Below are 21,074 nucleotides of genomic sequence, written 5' to 3'. Positions count from 1 at the left end.
AGATGTAACAAGCCGTGTGGGACACCACAGCCTGGGAAGAAGGAAAGGTGGGGAAGAATGAGGCACTCCAGATGCCAGAGAGAATGGTGCCCCAGCAGCCTGTGGAGAAGCCCATGGTGGAGCAAGTGTCCCGCCACAGCCCATGGACAAGGCCCAGACCCCACCTGCAGCCCATGGAGAGGCCCACGCTGGATGGAGCAGGTGGAGACATGCAGGAGATGCTCTGACCCGAGTTGGAACAAGCCCCTGCCAGCACTTGCAGCCCGTGGAGAGAGAGAGCGACAGAGAGATGAGCAAGAGAGAGATTTGCACGGGAACAGGTTTGCTGGGGGGAGGCTGGTGACTCCATGGAGGACTGGGACTGAGAGACATTGTGATTACTAATGCCCACCATAGCTGTGACCCACGGCAGGGCAGCTGATGAAGAGCTAAAGCCCTGTGGGAAAGGACTCCCTTTGGAGAAGTTCGTGGAGGACTCTCTCCTGTGGGTGGGACCCCATGGTGCAGCAGGGGAAGAGCGTGTGTGTGGAATGACACACACACACACCCCCACACCCTCTCCATCCAAGAAGGAAGCCAATTTGCAAGGAACTGACCAAAGCCCCCATTTTCCCATTCCCTGGCTCTCCCTGTACGACAATACAGAGGAGGAAGGGAGTGAAATCATGACTAGAGTGAAGTCTGCTCAGAAGTGGTGGGGGAGGTAGAGGTGTTTTAAGATCTGGAAAAGGAAAAACAGCTCACGAAGGTGCTACCAAGAACCCTATTTCCCCAGTCCCTGCCTCCCCCGTGATGTAATGGGGGGGAAGAAGTTCTGGAGCGATGGATCATTTTCTCATAAATCAGTCTGAAATTGACAACCAGGATAATGCAGTAAGAGAACCTGCTGTTAGTCAGCAATTCATTTTTTTTAAGCAGACAGCTGTGCAGACACACATGTTGTTATGATGGGTGATTCCTTGCTGCTTGAGATGAGCCTTGTCATCTTCTGCTGAAATACCAGATCCACCAGAACTACCCTCTGATGGGGAGTCAGATTGGATGCTTTGGCAAGATGAAGCACACAGCAATTGCATTATGTGTCCAATCTACACTTGGTGGCAGCATGGGCCAATTTCAAATCCTGTGTTTAAATCTCTTTTTTTTTCTCTAGGTCAAGGGCATGTGACTGAGCCTTTGGGCTTGTGAGAAGGTTTTAACCTCCAAATATTTCATGTCATTTTTATCTCTCTGTTGCCTGATGATGTGAAAACCTGCTTGGCTGGTTGTGAACTTTTGTCTGAAGACCAAATTCATAATAGATTCTAGAGCTGACTCAGGGTCTGATAGCAATGAGATGCCATAGGGGTGCTTCGTATTCTTCCTGACATCTTAAGACCTCCTACAACTTCTCTTTGAGGGCTCTGGGAAGGCAAGAGGAACAGGCATGTCTGCTCTGGGGCTTTCCAGAGAAGGTTGCCACCTGTACCAAAGGGAGTCAGGATGGTGTGTCCTGATGCAGTCCAAGGATTCTTTATCCTGACATGTCACTTCAGAGAGGAATCATAGAATCTTAGGGGTTGGAAGGGACCTTGAGAGCTCATCGGGTCCAACCCCCCTGCCAAAGCAGCTCCCCAGCTCGTATTGCACAGGTCGGCATCCAGACGGGGCTGGAATCTCACCAGAGAAGGAGACTCCACACCCCCTGGGCAGCCTGTCCCAGGGCTCCCTCACACTCACTGGGTAAAAGTTCTTCCCCATGTTGGTGCAGAACTTCCTGTGCTCCAACTTGCAGCCATTGCCCCTTGTCCTGTCTCCACAGACACTAAAAAGGGGCTGCCCATTCCCCCTGCATCCCATACTTAAAATATTTATAAACATTAATAAGATTCCCCTATTAGTCTTCTTTTCTCCAGGCTGAACAGTCCCAGCTCACTCAGCCTTTCTTCACAGGGCCCTTAATCATTTGTGTAGCCCTTCTCTGGGCTCTCTCCAGGAGAACCCTGTCTTTTTTAATACCAGGGAGCCCAGACCTGGATACAACACTCCAGGTGGGGCCTGACCAGGGCAGCATAGAGGGGGATGATCACCTCCTTCGACCTGCTGGCCACACTCCTCTTGATGCCCCCCAGGATCCCATTGGCTCTCTTAGCCACCAGGGGCACACTGCTGGCTCATGGCCACCCTGTCATCAACAAGGACCCCCAGGAGCTCCTCTCCAGCAGGTCATCCCCCAGCCTGTACTGATATATGTGGTTATTCCTTCCCAGGTGCAAGGCTCTACACTTGCTGTTGTTGAACCTCATCTGGTTTCTCCCTGCCCAGCTTTCCAGCCTGTCCAGGTCTCACCTGTGCCAGTGTTGGAGGATGAATATAGAGGTGATATGACTTTTTTCACTCTTGGTGATGTGTGACTTTGTTCATGTGACTTTGGTGATGGTTTTGCTAGGAGTGATATGAAGGTCTGTAAGACCAGTTCAAAAAGATGTCAAGTAATTGCAGCCTCTTTCATTCAGTAAAGCTCTTGATGATACCACCAACGTAAACCTGAGAGCTTTACTTCCTATTAGCAACTCTGCTGCCCACACACCACAGATTCAGACTTGGTGTATTTTTATTTTCTGTATTAGATCTTAGCTTAAAGTTGTAGGCAGGGCAGTTAAAAGCAGATACGCTATGAATGAAAATGTGAATGGGGAACTACGTATTTCTCAACTTGTTTCTTTTCTCAAAATGCATAATATTAGCATTAGAAGTCTTACACAGAAAGTTGCAGATCTGAACTAATCTAGAGGCACGAGATCAGAGGATTAATAGTCTCAGATGTCTGCCTACACAAGCAATGGCAGATGTCCATTTTAAAAACTTTTCCAGTATTTATATGGAAACTTGCTTCCCAGCAAGGGCACAAAATGCATTCACATCTAGTGAAGGATTCTGCTCTGGGGGAGGTTAAGGAACTCTGCTTCCTCTAGCAGTAATATCCTTTAGCAAGCATTTATCCCTTTGATCTCTGCTCCAATACCCTCTGACCTTTCCCAGACCCTGGTGGCACACATGGCAGCAGAGCAGAAGCAACCCCTGGCTCCGTGCCCTCAGTTCCTGCAGAGCATCTGAAGGTGCCAGGTTAAATAATCTCCCTATGGCAGAGGTCTCAGCTGAGGCAGGGTTGTTGCTGTGCTCTGTGAGTTCACACTACTCCTCCTGGCAGAGACACATCGTGTAGGTACCTCATGGATGGCGTAGGTGTGGCAGCATTATGGGGTTTTTATGTGAACTCCTGTGCACCTTTCTTTGCATGTCTTGATTTGCAGCATCATGACAAGTGGGCACTTCAAAATTAGTGTGACTAAAAGTGCAGACACTGGAGTGGAAGGGGGTGTGTAAATCAGGCTGCAGGGAGGTGCTGTGCTACAGCTTCTTTCCTTTGCCATAAATTCCCCCATAAATCTTACTCCAATTCTTGCTCTGCGGAGGAAGGGTATGAGGCTGTGGCTATTTCAGTGACCAGCGTTCCGACACCATTTCCCCAAATCATTTATTAATAACCACAGTGATTGCAGCTTATTTCTAACTAATTCAGCAATCAAAATGTTAGCTGTGGATCACGCATATATTTGTGCCTCCCTCCTCACTGGAGTGCAGACAAATGGGTTTTAAAATTAGCCTGGGGTGAAGGTTTCAGTCACTCATTTAACAAGGCTCTTTAAAAGCTGCTTTTCTAACCTGCCAAATTACAGGACGGTTATAATTTGTTTAAGTCTTTCAACATCTAAGAAAATGCCTGCTGCATATTGAAGCTTTAGCACCCCTGAGCTGAGCAAACTGGGTGTGGGGGTGCGGGAGCAGCCAGGGCTCTGCTGGGGAAGAGAGCTGTCTGCTGGGCGCGAGGCCTCATGAATTGCAAAGAGCTAATTAGAAGAAACGCTTGCAAAAGGCTTGATGTTCTGACACTTCTGGCTGAAATATATTTTAAGTGCTTTTGTCATACCCAGGGCTCTCTGTGAGTAGAGAGTTTATTAGGTTTGCCATCCAGCTTTCCTTTTATTTAGCCTTCTCCTACCTCTTGTGCTTGAGAGTATTGCACCCAGAGCAGGACTGCTCAGCCGCAGCACTCTCACCACCCCTGGCAAGGAAAGGAGGCTTCCAGACAGAGGTGCTTGGACCCTGAACCAAATTTGTAGTAGTATTATTATTAATTATTTGACAAGCAGAAGTCAGTCAGCCAGTTCCACAAATTTCTACAGCAGAAGCTGCAAATAGTCCCCCAGAGGCATTGTGTGAGGAGAGGAGTGGGGAGCGATTCAAGCGACTCACAAAACGCTGCCTGGGCCCCAGGCATGAGGTCAGGCAGAACCTTCATTTCAGAGCCTCCTGCTCTGCAAGAGCAGGGCTGTTGTTCGCCATGTGTTTGGGGACACTGAGGGAAAAGGCTGGCCCCCCGTTTGCTGGATCTGGTGCAGACCCATCGCTCCCTCAGACAGCAGTGGGGTTCCATGGGATCAGAGCAGAGCGACACCTGTGTGTACAAGGAGACAAATGAAAGAGTTGTGTTGGGTGCACCACAGCTCCTTGGAAACAGAGAGGAAGTTGGATGGGTTTGATATTAAAGCAATGGAAACTGAAGCTGTGTGCATTGCTACCTGCATGCTGTGTAGCTTTCTATTGGGTTATTATTGATTTATATCTATTAGGGGCTTGTCCCAGGGGGGAATCCCTGGGAAGTGTCCTCTGAATGCAGTGATCTCACGGCCAAGAGGAGGTGAAAGCGTTGAAGGGACTTGGTTTTGTGCCAGTTCTTTCTCTGAGGTTTTGTGCTGTGTCTCCCTATTTTCTGGTTGTGGGAATAATCAAAACCTATAGTTAAGATACAGACAAGGTGGGGAAATAAGCTGTCGGCTGGTACCACACTGTTTTGGTGTGGACCCACAGCCTGATACAGGTCTGGGGTTAGTGTTTCTAATCAAAGTCCGAAATGTATGTGCATGTAAGCCACCATTAGCCTTATTTTTCTTATCACAGAACACCAGGTTGGAAGGGACAGCAAGGGTCATCTGGTCCAACCTTTCTTGTCAAAATCATGGTCTAGAGAAGATGACCCAGCACCCCTTCCAGCCAGATCTTGAAAGTGTCTGATGTTGGGGCATCCACCACTTCCCTGGGGAGATTATGCCAGGGGCTGATGGTTCTCATGGTAAAAAATTTTCCTCTAGTGTCCAGTCAAAGTCTCCCCAGGAGTAACTTACATCCATTACCCCTCATCTTTTCTGTGTGACTCCATGTAAAAAGGGAGTCTCCGTCTTTAAGTACTAGAACATGGTGATGAGGTCTCACAATCACAGAACAGTAAGGGGTTGGAAGGGACCTCTGGAGATCATCTGGTCAAACCCCCCAGCCAAAGCAGGATCACCTAGAGCAGGTTGCACAGGAATGCATCCAGGTGGGGTTTGAATGTCTGCAGAGGAGACTCCACAACCTCTCTGGGCAGCCTGTTCTAGTGCTCCTCCACTCTCAGAGTGAAGAAGCTTTTCCTCATATTGAGATGGAACTTCTTCTGATCCACTTTGTGCCCATTGCCCCATGTCTGGTCACCACTGAGAAGAGTCTGGCCCCATGGTCTCCCCTAAGCCTTCTTTTCCCAAGGCTGAGCCAACCCAGTTCTCAGCCTTTCCTCATGCAGTAGGCTTCCCAGTCCTTCGATCATCCTGGTGACCGTTCTCTGGACCCTCTCCAGCCTGTCCACACCTTTGTTGTACAGCGAGGGCCAAAGCTGAGCACAGTATTCCAGGTGTGGCCTGACAAGTGCTGAGCAGAGTGAGATAATGACTTCTTTATCTCTGCTGGTGATGCCCTTGTTGATGTAACCCAGCATCCTGTTGGCTTGCTTTTTACCTTGTAATGAAACATTGTTGGAATGCTGGGTTGAAGACTTTGTTCATTAAGTAACAATAACAGAACTTGATTCAAAATTGATGCCTTTCTAACTAGGCTATTTTGCTTTATGCCTTTGGTAATTCGAAGAAATTAGTGGTGAATAGCAAATTTTGTCTGTTATGAATAATTATACCTGCAATTATTAAACACTTGTTATTAAAGCAGATGCCGAAGCTGGCAATTCCTGTTTCAGCTGTATGCTGATAATGTTAAGAAAGCCAAGAGAAAGACAATGGGGATGATTAGGGATCTGGATGGGACGTGTGGAAGAAAGCTGACTTCTATCCAGCCTACCAAAGGAACTGTTGGAGCAGGTTTAACACGAGGATTTAGTATGTTGCAGTTACGTTGTGATAAGAAGCACAGTATGAGAGGGAAGGGGCCGTGCAAGGTTATGTTCAAACATGTAGTTGTGGTTCTGTGTTTTCTCTAGCACTCAGCTGGGAGCCATCTGTCACACCGGTGTCTCACCTTGGGTTTTACACGTGAAACAAGAGAATTAACTGGCCAACACATGGCTGAGTGGGTGGGTGAACAGCAAAATGATACAACTCACAGAAGGAGCAGTTTGAGTTTAGCACTAAACATCACAGTGGAGCCTGCTGGGGCTCTGTCACAGCCTTCCCAGCTGGAAGTATCCAACGCTGGAAAGGGAAAAGTGCAGCCTGGCACAGGCACGAAGGGACACTTGGACGTGGCAGCCTCTCAGCAAAGTGGTGGTGGCTTGTGCTGTCAATGCTGCCCCTCTGGGTTGCAAACCCTGCTGACCCACAAGGAGAAGATTCTCCTGTATCTCACTGAAGAAAAAATCCTGAAAACATTTGCTTGGACAGTAAACAAGACCCCTCTTGGAGTTTTCTGGGCAGCCTAGAAATGAAGAGCTACCCAGCAACATCTTAACTCAAAGGAAAACCAACTTTTCCCCCGAGAGCTAAGTATTTTCTCAGAAAGCATTTTTATTTGTAATTGTGATCGCCCAGTGCAGGCCCAGGTATCACAACACCCACCTCCTGCAGGCTTCCTTGCACCGTAGCGTATGGGATTGTGAGTGTCTGTGTTGGCCCCAGGAGGAACTCCCCCCCCCCCCCCAACTTCTAGCTCTGATTTATTTCAATTCATGCTGATTTAAATTCCTATTTATTTAGTTGTTTTATTAATTTCTTTGTTAAATAGCTGAGCACCCTTCAAAGCAGTGACTAGTGTGAAGTTAGTTGTGGCTTTGCCAGATGCACTGTCAGGTTGGGGTGGGCTAGTCCAGGAGCAAAGGCCATTTCCTCATCCTTTGGCTGAGGTAGGACAAGGATCTACTTGCACCATAAAATATTGCCACTGCAGAAAGAAAGGCTTGCTTTCCTACTTGGAGGAGCAAAGACCAGAATCCATATATATATATATGTAGGTATGTATATATGGATTTTAAATATATATATGTACATATATCTATACATATATATATGTATATATGGGTAATATATATATTATTCAGAACCTAAGACAACCTCAGAAGCTATTTTTTCCAAGAGCCCTGCTGGGGACTGGCACATTTGGTTCATATATACCCAACAAGTATTGAAAAAGGGACAAAATGGGGGAAGGGAGCTCGATGGTTGTATTCACAAGAGAAGCCAGCAGGGATTTCCCGGCACTAGCAGTTATGCACAGGTACCAGGGCCCTGTGGACTTGATTGTGACAGAAGGCAGCTGCTGGTGCTGTGGTACCTGCCATCACATTGCTTGCTGCAGGCCAGCAAGCACTTGAGGCCCGCTCTGTTATAAACGCGCAGCGTGTTTCGTTCCTGGAGGTACCGGAATGAATTCCCAAGGGCTGACAGTGTCCAACACAACCAGTCTCCAGAAGCCAAATACCAAGATTCCCAAGTATGCCAGATACAGCTGGGCAGCCACCAAACCAAGAGCTCAGATAAATTTAAAAGAAAACCTTAACAATGGGAGGATGGTCCTGGTCTGCTGCCGCAGTAGGGCGAGGAGTCCCTGTGGGAAATCCCAGGGCGTGCCTGGGGAGTGCTGTTCCTTACTGGATCCTGCAGCCCAGCAGAGAGGGTCCCGTCTGGGGTGCCAAACTGATGCCTTGGAAAGCCAGAACCAAAACTCCCCAGCCTTGGTGACTCTGAAGCAGGGACCCTTTATTGCAGGGCCGGGCACACAGGGGATCGCTCCTCTGGATGTGTGCGCCCGTTAAAGCCAAATTTCTCACATTTATATGGATTAACTCTACATATTCTTATAATTTCTAAGAAAAGGCAGGGTTGTGCAAATTCTTTCCAGGAAGTCACTTACATTGACTCCTCCCAGACAGAGCATGCTCAGGGACACTCAGGGGGTCTTCTGGTGGGCTTCAGGCATCTTCCTTGCTCTCAGCACATGCTCTTTACGTTTCTTCTCCGTGGTTATCTGAGCTCAAAACCACATTCCTTTTCACTGAAAACAAGATCTACTCTGTCTCTTAATTGGTCCTTAGTCTCATTATTTATGACTCCCCTATCTTCACTAGCTTCAAGGCTGTTTTGTAGCCGCTTTCACGAAACAGCCCACTCAGTTACAGCACAGCCATATTCCACCAAAGTCCAAACCAAATCTATTCTTAAAATACACAAATTAAAGTTATATTAATTGTCTGAAGCTACATCTACATCACTCTATTCAGCATTATTATATTTCACTGAATCATTGCCAGATGTGCTGCAACAGCGATCGGGCCTGTTCGCTCCAGGGTCTGTGCTGAAAAAGAATTGTACCTAAGATGAGAGATTGGTGGTTGGCAAAGTGCAAACTCATGTTTTCCCAATGACCTCAGCTCCAGTGGAGATACTAACAGGCAGCATTGGGATGTCTCTGTTACACAGATCTCCACCTAATCATTCCAGCTAGAGCACAGTATTTTCTTTCAACAGCAGCGTAGGAAACGCTACCAGAGGAAAATGATGGATATTAACTTTCAAAAGGCTGGTGATTTGGGCTGAAATAAAATTCCTGTGGTTGACAATAAGTGCTGGAATTATAAGATCAAGTAGTGAATGATGAAATTGCTACAGGGAGGTCTTTGAAGCGGTGAGCTGGGGTAAAGCATGCCGTAATATATTTAGCAACTGATAATGCAAATGGCAGAAGACAACAGGAGGAGAGGAAAATAAATTAACTCTCTAAAACGCTGTTGAGTGTTTATGGGGAGGTAATAGGTTTCCTGACGCTTCTTATAAGAACCGGATTGTTAATCCCTGAGTCCTGGAGAAATGCCAGTTCAGGTACATGCATGCTGCCAGCCCGAGCCACAGCCACTGGCTTGTGCCTGCTGTGACCTCTCCACCCCAGGGGGAGGCACTTCCCACCTCTCTGGTGCCCTCGTTAAGGTTTGCAAGCCAACCCCTCCTCAGTTCTCCTGAGGCTTTTAAGACCCTCAAAGAGTAAGGATAAAATGTCTATGTTCTTGCACAAAGTGTGTCAGTGTTGCCCCCACGGCTGCCTGCCTGCGATCTATCCCCTGCACGCCTGGAAGCAGGTGTTGGCTGCGTGGGGGCATTGGGTTCCTCTGCAGGCCTGACTTGGTTGATCAAGTGATGGGCCCATTCTGGAGGGGCAGGGGGAATGTTTACAAGTCCTGGGGGGTTTGAAGCTGATGGGAGTCCAGATCATCGAAATGTTTGGTCGTGTTTTGGGTTTCAGTGGCAAGGTTTTGGCAGGGGGGTGCTGCAGGCGTGGCTTCTGTGAGCAGCTGCTAGAAGGCGCTCCCATATCTGCCAGAGCCAATACCAACTGGCTTCAAGATGGAGTTGCCAAGCCCATCAAGAGACAATGGTAACAACTCTGGAATAACACAGTTAAGAAAGAAAAAACCCAAATGCTAGCAGCTGCTTTTTGCTGCCAGAGAAAGAAGTGAGAAGATGTGAGAAACTCTGCAGACACCAAGGTCAAGTACAAAAGGAGGAGGAGGAGGGGCTCCAAGCACCAAAGCAGAGATTCCTCTGCAGCCTGTGGAAAAGAACATGGTGAAGCAGGCTATTCCCTTGCAGCCCATAGAGGATCCCATGACAGAACAGATAAAGACACCTGAAAGAGGCTATAACTCCATGGGAAGCCCCCATGGAGCAGATTCCTGGAAGGACCTGTAGCCCACAGAGACAGAAGCTGAGGCTGGAGCAGGTTTTCTGGGGGGACTTGTGACTCACTGAGGGACCATAGTGGAGCAGTCTGTTCCTGAAGGTCTGCACCCCATAAAAGGGACCATGCTGGAGCAGTCCATGAAGAACTGCAGCCAGTGGGAAGGGCTGCTAGAGAAGTTCACGGTGGACTGTCTCCCATGGGAGGGACCCCACACAGTAGCAGGGGCAGAGTGTGAGGAGTTCACCCCCAAGGAGGAAGAAGCAGCAGAGACAAGAAGTAATGAACTGACCCCAACCCCCATTCCCCACCCACCATTGGGGGGAGGAGGGAGAGACTTAGGGAGTAAAGATGAGCCCAGGAGAATGGGAGGGGTGGGGGCACGTGCTTTAAGATTTGGTTTTATTTCTCATTATCATTCTCTGTTTTGATTGGGTAATAAATTAGATGCATTTTTTTTCCTAGTTGTATCTGTTTCCCCACGACAGCAACTGCTGAGTGATCTCTCCCGGCTCTTGTATCAACCCAGGAGTCTTTCATTATATCTTCTCTCCTGTCTAGCTGAGGAGGGCAGGGATAGAGCAGCTTTGATGGGCATCTGGCCTCCAGCCAGGGTCAACCTACCACAGGCTGTCACTCTCCCTGAAGAGCACAGGCAGATGAGAGGGAGAAGTCACTGCTCCAGCATGGGAAAACCCTTGTGAGCAGCTCCCATGACAACATACCCTGGCTGTGAGTGAGGGGTTTGGCCTTGTTCTCTGTTCAAGTTCTGCATTTTCACCCTGATGAGCTGCTCTACCAGCTGCATTTGCAGCTTCCCACCCAAAAATGCTCCACACTTGGATGGAGGAGATGTGCTCCTTGGTGGAGTATCAGAGGAGGCAGCAGGGACACCTTGCATGGTGCAGGTAACTCTCACTCGGGTTGGAGAAGATGGTGCATAATCATGGGCATTGAAACTGGCAGGATGAGCATCCATCCCTGCACAGGCTGGGACAGGATAGGGAGGCTGAAGGTGCGGTATGGTGTCAGTGGGGTGGAAAGCAGTGAAGGATGGATTTCAGAGGGAAGCTCACTATTATTTCCACAAGCTCTGGTCCTTGCATGTGATAGGTACCTTCATCAGCAGCAGTTTGGGAAGGCTGGGGAGTCTGTGATTAGAGTGAGTCAGCTGCTTCTCAGCATTCCACATCCTGGTAGACAACTTTGAACATGGTCCCGTTGTTACTTTTACACTGCAGTGCGATCAGATTTACGTCTGTGACACAGACTGACCTACTCACTCAGGTCTAGACAGGATTAATTGGAAAGTAACCCAGCTCCATGTATTTGCCTTAGCTGAGACCTGACATGAGCTGTGAAATATTCTCACTCCTTCCTTGGGCTGCTGGGCTCTCCTATGGATACCATCTTTTTCCTGCATGGAAACTAGAAATTGAAGAGGTTCAAAATCTCTTCATCTGAATCCTCTGAATCCTCTCAGAAGACAGTCACTACAACATACCTTCAGTGACTTTTAACTCTCCAGGGTCACCACACCATACTTTGCACTACCCTGGTGAACATGAGCTGCATAAACATCATCTTCTGCTGCAGCTTCAAAACTATGAGAGGAGAAAGGATTTCCCATTGATCTGAAACAGGTTCTTACCTTTTATTCCCCCAGTGAATGAGAGAATTTTAACAGCCTTAAATTCTTTTCTAAAGGTTTATGTAAAAGTCCATTTTTGAAATACCAACATTAACCATCCCAGCATGGGTGGGGGTTTTCCACCTCTTAAACAGTTCAGTGTAACTGGTGGGAAGTTGTGAAGTGTCTCCATTAACCTTGCTTGCTTTTTTGATATTTTTTTGTGTGTTTTTTAAGGAAAGTCCTGAGAAATGCCTTACCCAGCTCAGCTTAAGAACAGAGCAGCTGTCTAACAAGTAGGGGTATGCCAGACCAGGCTGCCCACAGGATGCTGCGCCCGTGCCTGGTGAGCTGGCTTTGCTGGTCCCAGTCTGGCTGCAGGTGCAGCCAGAGCCCTGTGCAGAAGGTGGATATTGACCCTTGTTCAAATGTTGCTGTGCTCGGTCCCAGAGTAACGCAGTCACCATTCCTTATGCATGTGCATACAGGGTGTTAAATGGTCTGGCTGCTCCCAAAAGCTTGCTCAGCCTCCTCCTGCCATGGCTTAATTCCGGTGTCTAACACCCCCTCTCCAGAAAGCAGGGACACCTACGTGGTACCAGCCACCACAATTATCACCCAGTTTCATTCTGCAAAGAGTTCACAAGCTAACTGATGTAAAGCCAGCAAGCTGTGATGTGAGAACATGCTCTGTATAATACAATCAACAACTGGGGCACGTTTAAAGCAGCGGGCTCAGCGTGTGCCTCACATGCCATGAATGCACATGTAGCCTGACCCTAGTCTGGACACATGGGTCTTCATGATGTCAGTCTATAGGAGGAACACTCAGCTAAAGTGAGGTTAGTGCTCTGGTCACTCACCTTGCCTTATACCTTGATGCTCTGTGACAATTTTTAATTGCCAGGACTTGTATTTCACGATTCACGCAGCATGACAGTGTTCATTGCTGCTCCAGCAGGGAGTGGAATGGAAGCTCCGCACTCCCAGGAAAGCTGGGTGCAGGTGATGGCTTACTCCACAAGTCAGCTGTGGCATCTGTCTGAAAACACAGTACTGGACCAGTCAAGGAAACAAATGGCTGAAAGGTTTGACAGGTAAGAAGAACTTGAGTCTGGGTTCAGATCCAGTTTCCCCTCGAAGCCTCAAAAACAGCCTCCTGGTTTGGCTGGTCATAAGCATGTATGAAGAGGCAGTGAAAACTCATGGCTCTCCAAGCCAAGTGCCAAATTCATAGAATTGTAGATTGGAAAAGACCCTTAAGATCATCAAGTCCAACCATAAACCTAGCACTGCCAAGTCCACCACTAACCCATGTCCCTGAGCACCACATCTACAGGTCTTTTAAATACTTTCAGGGATGGTGACTCCATTGCTTCCCTGGGCAGCCTGTTCCAATGATTGGCATAATTTCTTCTTTCAGTGAAGAAATTTCTTCTACCATCTAATCCAAACCTCCCCTGGCACAACTTGAGGCTGTTCCCTCTTGTCCTGTCACTTGTTATTGGGGAGAAGAGACCAACACACACCTGGCTACAACCTCCTTTCAGGCAGTTATAGAGCACAAGAAGGTCTCCGCTCAGCCTCCTTTTCTCCAGGCTAAACAACCCCAGTTCCCTCAGCTGCTCCTCATAAGACTTGTGCTCTAGACCCTTCACCAGCTTCACTGCCCTTCTCTGTACATGCTCCAGCACCTCAATGTCCTTCCTGTAGTGGAGGGCCCAACACTGAACCCAGCCTCACCAGTGCTTCCCTGAGATATGGATGTACAGCCTGCTCCTGGGAGGGCAGCCAGGTGCTGAAGAGGGACTGGCATCAGCAATGGCCCCCCCAGGACAGGGCAAGGCAGCATCTCACCCCCATAGTTGCTGCATGAGCACAGCCCGCAGCATTACGTGACGTATCTCAAGCTGGGGAGATTGACTGCTTCCAGGCAGGGGATCGCAGCCCTTGCTCACCACAGCCTCTTTCCCTTTCCCCTCCTCTGCCCTGCAACTTGTTGCAAGCCCTGAATGTGCTTCAAAGGATTATAAATCAATAGCAACGAGCACGTTGCAGAAGCTCAGTACATTGGAGGCAGATTAAAAGGCCACAACTTTCATGAACAGGCATAAGCTTCAAGAGAGATTTATTCCAAAACAGCTCTGGTGCTCCCTAGTGCTCCCCGTGCCAGCTGGAACAAATGCATGATAGGTCTGTAACCTGCTGGTGAGCACATGCATGAAACGCTGCTGAACCGGTGCTGGTACCCTAATTCAGGCACCTGTTGCGCCCTCTGGATGCACCGTGGTGCTGCCTGGAACTCCGCACTGCAAATCAATACGCCTATTCCTCCGTGGGCAGAGAGCAGCGCCGCTGTACGCCCCAGGCTCACACGGTGCAGGGGTCAGCGTGGGTTTGATCTTGCACACAGCTTGCATGGCTTCCCATGCAAAACAAACCTCCTCTCTTTCCCTACCACACCGCACCTCAGTTTCCCTGGGTACAAGCAGCGAACAGGTGGGGTGATGCAGCGCTGCGCCGCGGGGTGTGGAGGCAGAGGTTCCACAGCCCCTCTCGCTGGTGCTCAGGTGCTGTGTGGCAGCTGTCAGCAGCTCTTGCCTCCTTGCCATCCTGCTGTGGGCAGAGTCAGAACCAGGACTGCTCAGCCAAGCCCTGCCCTGTGGTCTCTGATCTGTGCCAGGATAAGTGGTGCTAACAGAGGCAAACCTGAGCTGCTAAATTTGCCCTGGGGTCTTTCCCTTGTGACACAGGTCATGCTCTGTGTCTCACCTGCATAGCAGGAGACCCACCCCCCCACCCCCCCCACCCCCCCCAGTCTTCTCCCTGCAAAGCAAATCCTGCCTTGGGAACAGTGGAGTGCCTGAGCCTGAGGAAGAGGGGAATAAACCACCCAGCTCATGGACACACAAGTACATTTGTTATCTATGGCATTTTAACATCAACACAAAACGTTCCTGAAGCAGAATGCTCACTTATCCCTTTTGCTTCCTGAACAACCACTGACACCAGTCTGGACTCTGAAAGTCTGCGTTGCCTCAGTAGCCAAGTTGAGAAGACCTCCAACTCCCGAGTGCTCAGTTGCATGGCCACAGCTGTGTTATGCTCTTGGTGAGCACTGAAGGGAGCAAAGGAGATGACCAAATCTCTTTTCATCTTCATTCATCCTCGTCCTCAGTTTTCCAGATTTCAGGATGATCAGGTTGGGCCTGACCTTACCTTGTTCTGACCTTAAGTGCATTTCAACAGGCTGACAGCAGCAATTCAAATGTCCTGTAATGCTGCTCACCATCTCCCAGCTTTCCATTTCATTTTGTACTCTACACGACTGGGAAATACTGCCCTGGGAAGACCCATCCTACAAGCCACCTGTGTTGGAAACCAGGAGCTGGTTTTACCAATTTGCCTTTAAAACACCTGGTGTTGATTGCTCAGAGGCAGGCAGCAGCCCAGTTGAGGTGTTGGTCTGACCTAGCTGGACAGCAGAGCCAGTCCTGCAAGAACAGATAAGAATGTTGTAATGAAATGCCTGTTACATCCAAGCGTGTCTGGTATGTGCTTCCAGGTTCTCCACAGAATTCCCGTAAGTAAAACTGGAAAGGGGACAAGCGCCAGTCTGGGGTCAGCTTTCTGTTTGTCTCCTTAGGACCCTGTCCAAATTGTATCTATTAAACCAGGTTTGCAAAGCCCCTGGGAGTTAGGAAATCTTGGGCTGAGGTGGGTCAGCAGAAAGAATCCAGTGAGGGTAAATCACACTTAAAATAAATGTGGGGTTTGGTTTGTGGCAAAGCTCTGGAGAAGAAATTCCAGAAAGACATTTTAAAGTTTAGACAGTGTTCCCCAAGACTTCAGGAGGTCCCAGAGGCAGCGAAGGGCCAAGTGCTGTGTCCACAGCAAGCCCTTCCTCTAAGGAGCCCATGGAAAGGAATATACACCTTTTGATTTATAAGGTGAGAAACCTTAAAATTAGAGCCTTCCTCAGGCAGCTCAAGACAATATTAGGCACGAACAACATTTATAACCATCACGTTAGAGGACAGAGCTAAACGGGGATCGAATGATTAATTTTATTGTTTACAGAGTAGCTAAAATGCTTGTTCCCAGGTGCAAGGACTTGAACTGCATTAGAAAACACTCACCATCTTATAAAATAAATGCCCTAATTTGTCTCTTTTTCTTCCCATTCTTTAAAAAAAACAATTACAAATAGAACTTTTCTCTCTGTTTGTTTTCCTACCTCCTTTCAAACGATGGCCCATCCAAGGGCATCTCTCGGCTACAGCTGCTGCTACCTGCAAGAGAATATATAACAGGCTTCACCTCCAGGCATCACCTTGGAAACGGCAGAGCGGCTTTATGCAGTGTCCAGAGGAGAGCAGGATGCTTTGCAGGGAAATGAAAAGGCATTGCCCTTCTCCAAAGGGCTCTCTGTTGTTTACGGTAGGTAACGGCCCCGGGGGGATACGTATTGACATGGGCTCGTGCTTGCAGCTGGCAGCCTTGACTCCACAGCCCTGAACGAGCTGGGGTCGGCGTGGTTGGGCACAGAGTTGTTGGTTCCCAAGCCTGGGCCAGTGTTTCCAAGACTGGTATTAACACTGGTGATGGAGGTCTGTCGAGTACATCTCTCACCCTCTCTTTTGTTACTGTGAGGAGGAGTCTTTGCACTGCGTCAAAATGTTCTGCGTCGTGGAGGGAGCCCGTGGCTGTTGCAGCAGCAGAACTCTGATTACAAGGAATCGCACTGTGCTAAAATAAATCACATCCTCTGCTGGCTGATGTCACTGTGGAAAGGAATGGCCTCATAGCCTGCAAATCTGAGGCTGTTAATGGACATGCATGTAGCTTCTCCTGGAAAGGGGTCATTCATTAAAGATGAAGCAGAAAAGCAGTAGCAATCCCTGTAGAAAAAAAAATGGTGAGTGAAATAGACACTTACAAAGCCACAGAACGGAGTCAGGCTGTTGTTTCTCTCTTCCTTTAATCACACCTTATCCAAGCAGCCTGGTATTGTCATCCACCCTCGCTCTGTGCACAGGGAGTAGCTCTGCTGACTGCCACAGGGTCAGCTGCAACATCTCCATCATTCTTTTGACCACCCCAGAGATCCCTTCCGACACAGCGCCACGAGTAAGGCAAAGGGAAGGCCTGGGAAAGCAGCTGCGATGTAGGTCAGTCTCATTGCACTTGCCCTGCTGCAAACCAAGGGGATCCTGAACAGTTTATCTCCTTCCTGAGGAATTTTGCAAGAGCCATCCTGTGCAAAAGGGCTGGCAGAGCTGGGGGAGATGCCACAGTGCTGGGGGAGTGTTGCAGCCTGCAGTGGTGTGACAGATACACATGCCCCTGGCTGCGCCATGTTCCTCATGAGCTGAGCTGTACCTTGTCATATTTTCACAGCAAAGCACAGTACTGGGGATGCTGGTGAGAGGGAAGCCAGAAACATGGATGGCAGCAGATCAACAGAGATTGTGTGACTGGTGGTCAGAGAGAGAAAGCACTGATTGCCTTCAGCTTGTCAACTGTCTGTGATACTTGTACGTACCTTTATTTCTAGCAGTGAAACAGGGATGCTCTAAGAATCAGGATTGCTCCAGCTTGCAGGCAGGACACTTTGGCTACAGATGGAATGTATTGAGAACACTCCTGGCAATGAAAAGACATTTTCCTCCACGTGTGGTCTAGGTGAGAGAGAAAAGTACCTGGCTGAAAGGCAGAGATGCTTCACCTGGAGTGGAAACCAAGTTTTTCCCAGCTTACTGCTTTTGCTGCAGACACACTGTCCACCACAGGAGCTCGCATCAGGCAGCCTTTGGCACACAGCACTGCCAGCTGCCCAAGGAGGGAGGCAATGCCTCCTGGTGCCAGAGGCCACATGTGACATCTGTAAGGACCAGCAAAACTCGATGCACAATTTCCCATCCTGGATGGAAGCAAACAGCACTCAGGGGACAGTTTCATGGATATAAAGCCAGGAGAAACCATCACCTGCTGATGTACCTTGGCTGTGTGTATGTTGGTAGTCCCTCCATAGCTCCGTGAGCCTCAGAAGAAAGACATGACCACACAGAGCAATCCAGCAGCCATGCAGGATGGCTGCAAACCATAAAGCAGGCAAGTTCATTTACTGCCTTGACTCTTGCAGGCTGCTTTGGGCTGCGAGAATCAAATGATCCACGGAGAATGAAGCAAATGAGAAAATGTAGGCATCTATCTCTGATGCTGGCTGAGGGTCTGGGAAAAGAAGTTCACCTGGATGATGGAGGCACCAACAGGGCCTCAGGCTTTGGGAAGTGATTGCATGTGACAGTGGAATGAAGTGAAAACCATTTATTAGCATCATTATTGTGAAAAGCAGAACTCTGTTATATGAGCGAGATAAGTTCATGGGGAAAATAACCTTTTTATTTGCAGATGATTAGGCTTTTCAGCTGAGGGTCTGTGCTTGAAGACATGTGCAGCCATGCACAGCCTCTCTGGTGCTGTGGGAAAGCCAGGACGAACTTCCCTGACAGTAGTTACAACTGATGGGGGGGAAGAAGAACAGATGAATTTGGTGCTTGGTGTTGCCATGGTTACTCTGAGGTGGGGCCTGCTGAGAAGGAACAGGAGGTTGGAACAATTTGGATGTACCCTGAGCATTAATTTTTAAGAAAATGTTTCCTGATTGGTTTTTTTTTCTAAAGAAAAAGTTCTCACCTCCTGTGCAGAGGGGACATGGATGAGCTCACATCTTGCAGGGGGCACGTTGAGCTGCAGCACACAGACCCACAGAGGTGCTCTGCCCATGGCCTGACCCTGCATGTGGGCCTAACAAAATGAAAGAAGAGGTGGCTCAAAAACTTGATATTTTTCCTTGTCCATTGCCTTTTGCTCGTCTGTTTTCCATGAGCTGCATTTTCTGTGCTGTCTTCTAGTTTCTGCTTCCCCACCTCTTCCTTTCTGGGCTGCTGAGCGAGCTTGGTGACTTCTCTGCAGGAGACCTTCACTGCAATGGAAGCCCCAGAAACATCTCCAAAAATCCACGTCTTCCTTCCTTTCTTTCCTCCAGCCTTTACTTCCCCTCCCACAATGCTCACTCCAGGCACTCCCTGGCCTATCTCCCGGCTCTTTTGGGACTTGCAGCCCTGTGAGGTCGTTGGTTTCTCAGCCTTTTTTTGGGGGTGTGTCTTCCACAGCCACGGCGTTTCCTTCACTTGCTCCTCACCACATCCAAGCCCACTTTGTGCTTCTGGCCCAGTGCCTGCTGGGGACCTGGCAGCTCTTTGCTCCAACCTTCACTTCTCTGCCTGGCCAGGTAAAGAGAGCTGCTTCTTGCCCTATTTCCTCTGATGTAACATAGTAGCTTTGATAGCACCACCTTCTTCTTCTCCTTCTCTCAGATGAGGTTTTTCATATGGGGCACCGGGCAAATCCAAACCAGATTCTGCCTTGGCCCACACCTGAACCCAAATATGTTCAGATTTCTCCACCAAAGCACGAGAAACCCCACAACCTACTGGTCTGTACAAGAGGCACCTCTTTGGCACCACATCCTAAATGGCAAGGCGGGTTGCGATGCCCTTCTCATCTCTCCTCCACTTCCCCTCTTCTTTCTGTTCTTACCAGCAACTACAGCTGGGGTTAAGCAAAGCCTTCACTCTACCAGGCCTCCAAGGATAACAGGAGGAAAATGCTCTAACATCTCACCCAAGTTAACCAGGCAAAACAGACGAGGCTTCTCCTTGCAGCTTTACTGCACCAGTGGGAGCTTTTGCCAGTTTTATGCAGAACTGAGAATAAAATGGTCAGTGATATTCTTCAGAAAACAGGGTCACGTTTTAAAACCTGGGAGGGGAAGAGGAGTTTCCTTTAACAGCCAAGAACCTGCTCAGCATGACCTCAGCCAGATCTGTTTCCCTGAGTTCCAGGCAGAGCAGTGTCTCAGGGAGTGGAAAGTGCTGCAGCTCCTCTAGCTTACCATGATGATGTTTAGACTCCAGCATCTCAGTCTGGGTGAGGACACTGGGCCTGTGGCCTGTCTGTCAGGCTCTAGCAGTGGAAGAGCTATGGAAATACAGTAGGCACCAGGTAGAACTAGAACAGCTACTAAGTGGCTATGGGATAGTGATGCGGGGTATTATTGCCATCTAAGAAACAAAAAAAAGAAGCTTTTTAACTCTTGTAAGAAATACTTGAGGGATGATGTGCTGACCAGCTATCCCAACTGCTGGGACAGCACAGCAGGTAGGTAACTCCTCACTGCAGGTCTGAATTGCCTGAACATTAAGCCGGCCTAACGCGGGATGAGGAAACAGAGAGCGCAGCCCACAGGAGAGACCAGTTCTTAGGCTGCTTTATAGGGGTTTGACCTGTGCCAATATAATTCCACTGACATCTTACATGATGTTACTGCTGTGTTTTGTAGGAGGAAGTGACAGCTTAGTCCAATGGTGGCAGCTTTTTTTACACACCAACCTCCTTTATAGGTCAGGTTTGCAGGTTCCCTGCAGTCTTCAGCCATTGATTCTGGATCCAGTAAGATACCACACTGGAGAGGCTCAGAAGGAATATTTGCCCAGTGGCTTTTATTTCCATTTTATATAAGGGAAACCAAGCCCAAGGGGATTAAATAAATGGTCAGAATCACACGGGGCATTGGGCAGAAACTCAACCCAGACACTGCACATCCCAAGCCAGAGCACTAGCAGCAAGTAACACCCAAGGGGTAACCTGGGTTAGATCGATTTCTAAAGGGTATCCTCAGTAGAAAGTCATCTTCCAAGAAATGCATTTCTGGCAGCCCTTCCCCTACCAGCTTTCTAAGCTTTCAAGCTGCCAAAAATGGATTGCTCTCTTTGACAAAGCATTTGCATTCATTCAGGCTGAATCTGCTGCCCCTTCTGGATTTGAGTTATTAACCATTATTTTTAGCCTGGGTGCATCTGGCCAGCACATACTCTGATATAAAGACATTTCCTACCTTTTTTTCTTTTGCACTTTGAAGCAAATAAAGTTGCTTGAAACGTAGAGCAGTGACCATCCTCTGAGACGTGTGGGGTTTTGAGTAACTCTGTAGTATAGAGTACTTCTCACAGCAGGAAGTTCTTTCACTGAAGCACCCAGTGCAGTGGGTTTATGTATGGTTTATTTGCAGATGTGTAATGAAATATCTCTTCTTTGTTCCAGCCTGGGTCTAATTTAGTCACCAAGAAATAAAAGCATTCTGAGAACATGCCCACCTCTCATCTGGCCCCACAGCGATGTCGTGTTATTCATTTCAAGTAAGATGCCTAAACGTGATCCATTAGCCAAGGACAGGGAGCTGTTCTATGGCCTGTAGAGGCTGAAATGTCATAGAAGGAAGTATCAATAAAGTTATCATAACCCAACCCAACTACAGCCTGCTTCCCTTCACTTCAGTTGGCATGAGCTG

This window comes from Gallinula chloropus (assembly GCF_964237585.1).
Source record: "Gallinula chloropus genome assembly, chromosome: 7".
Classification (NCBI taxonomy): Eukaryota; Metazoa; Chordata; class Aves; order Gruiformes; family Rallidae; genus Gallinula; species Gallinula chloropus.
The sequence above is the reverse complement of the archived record's forward strand: the minus strand, read 5'-3'. Positions refer to the sequence as shown.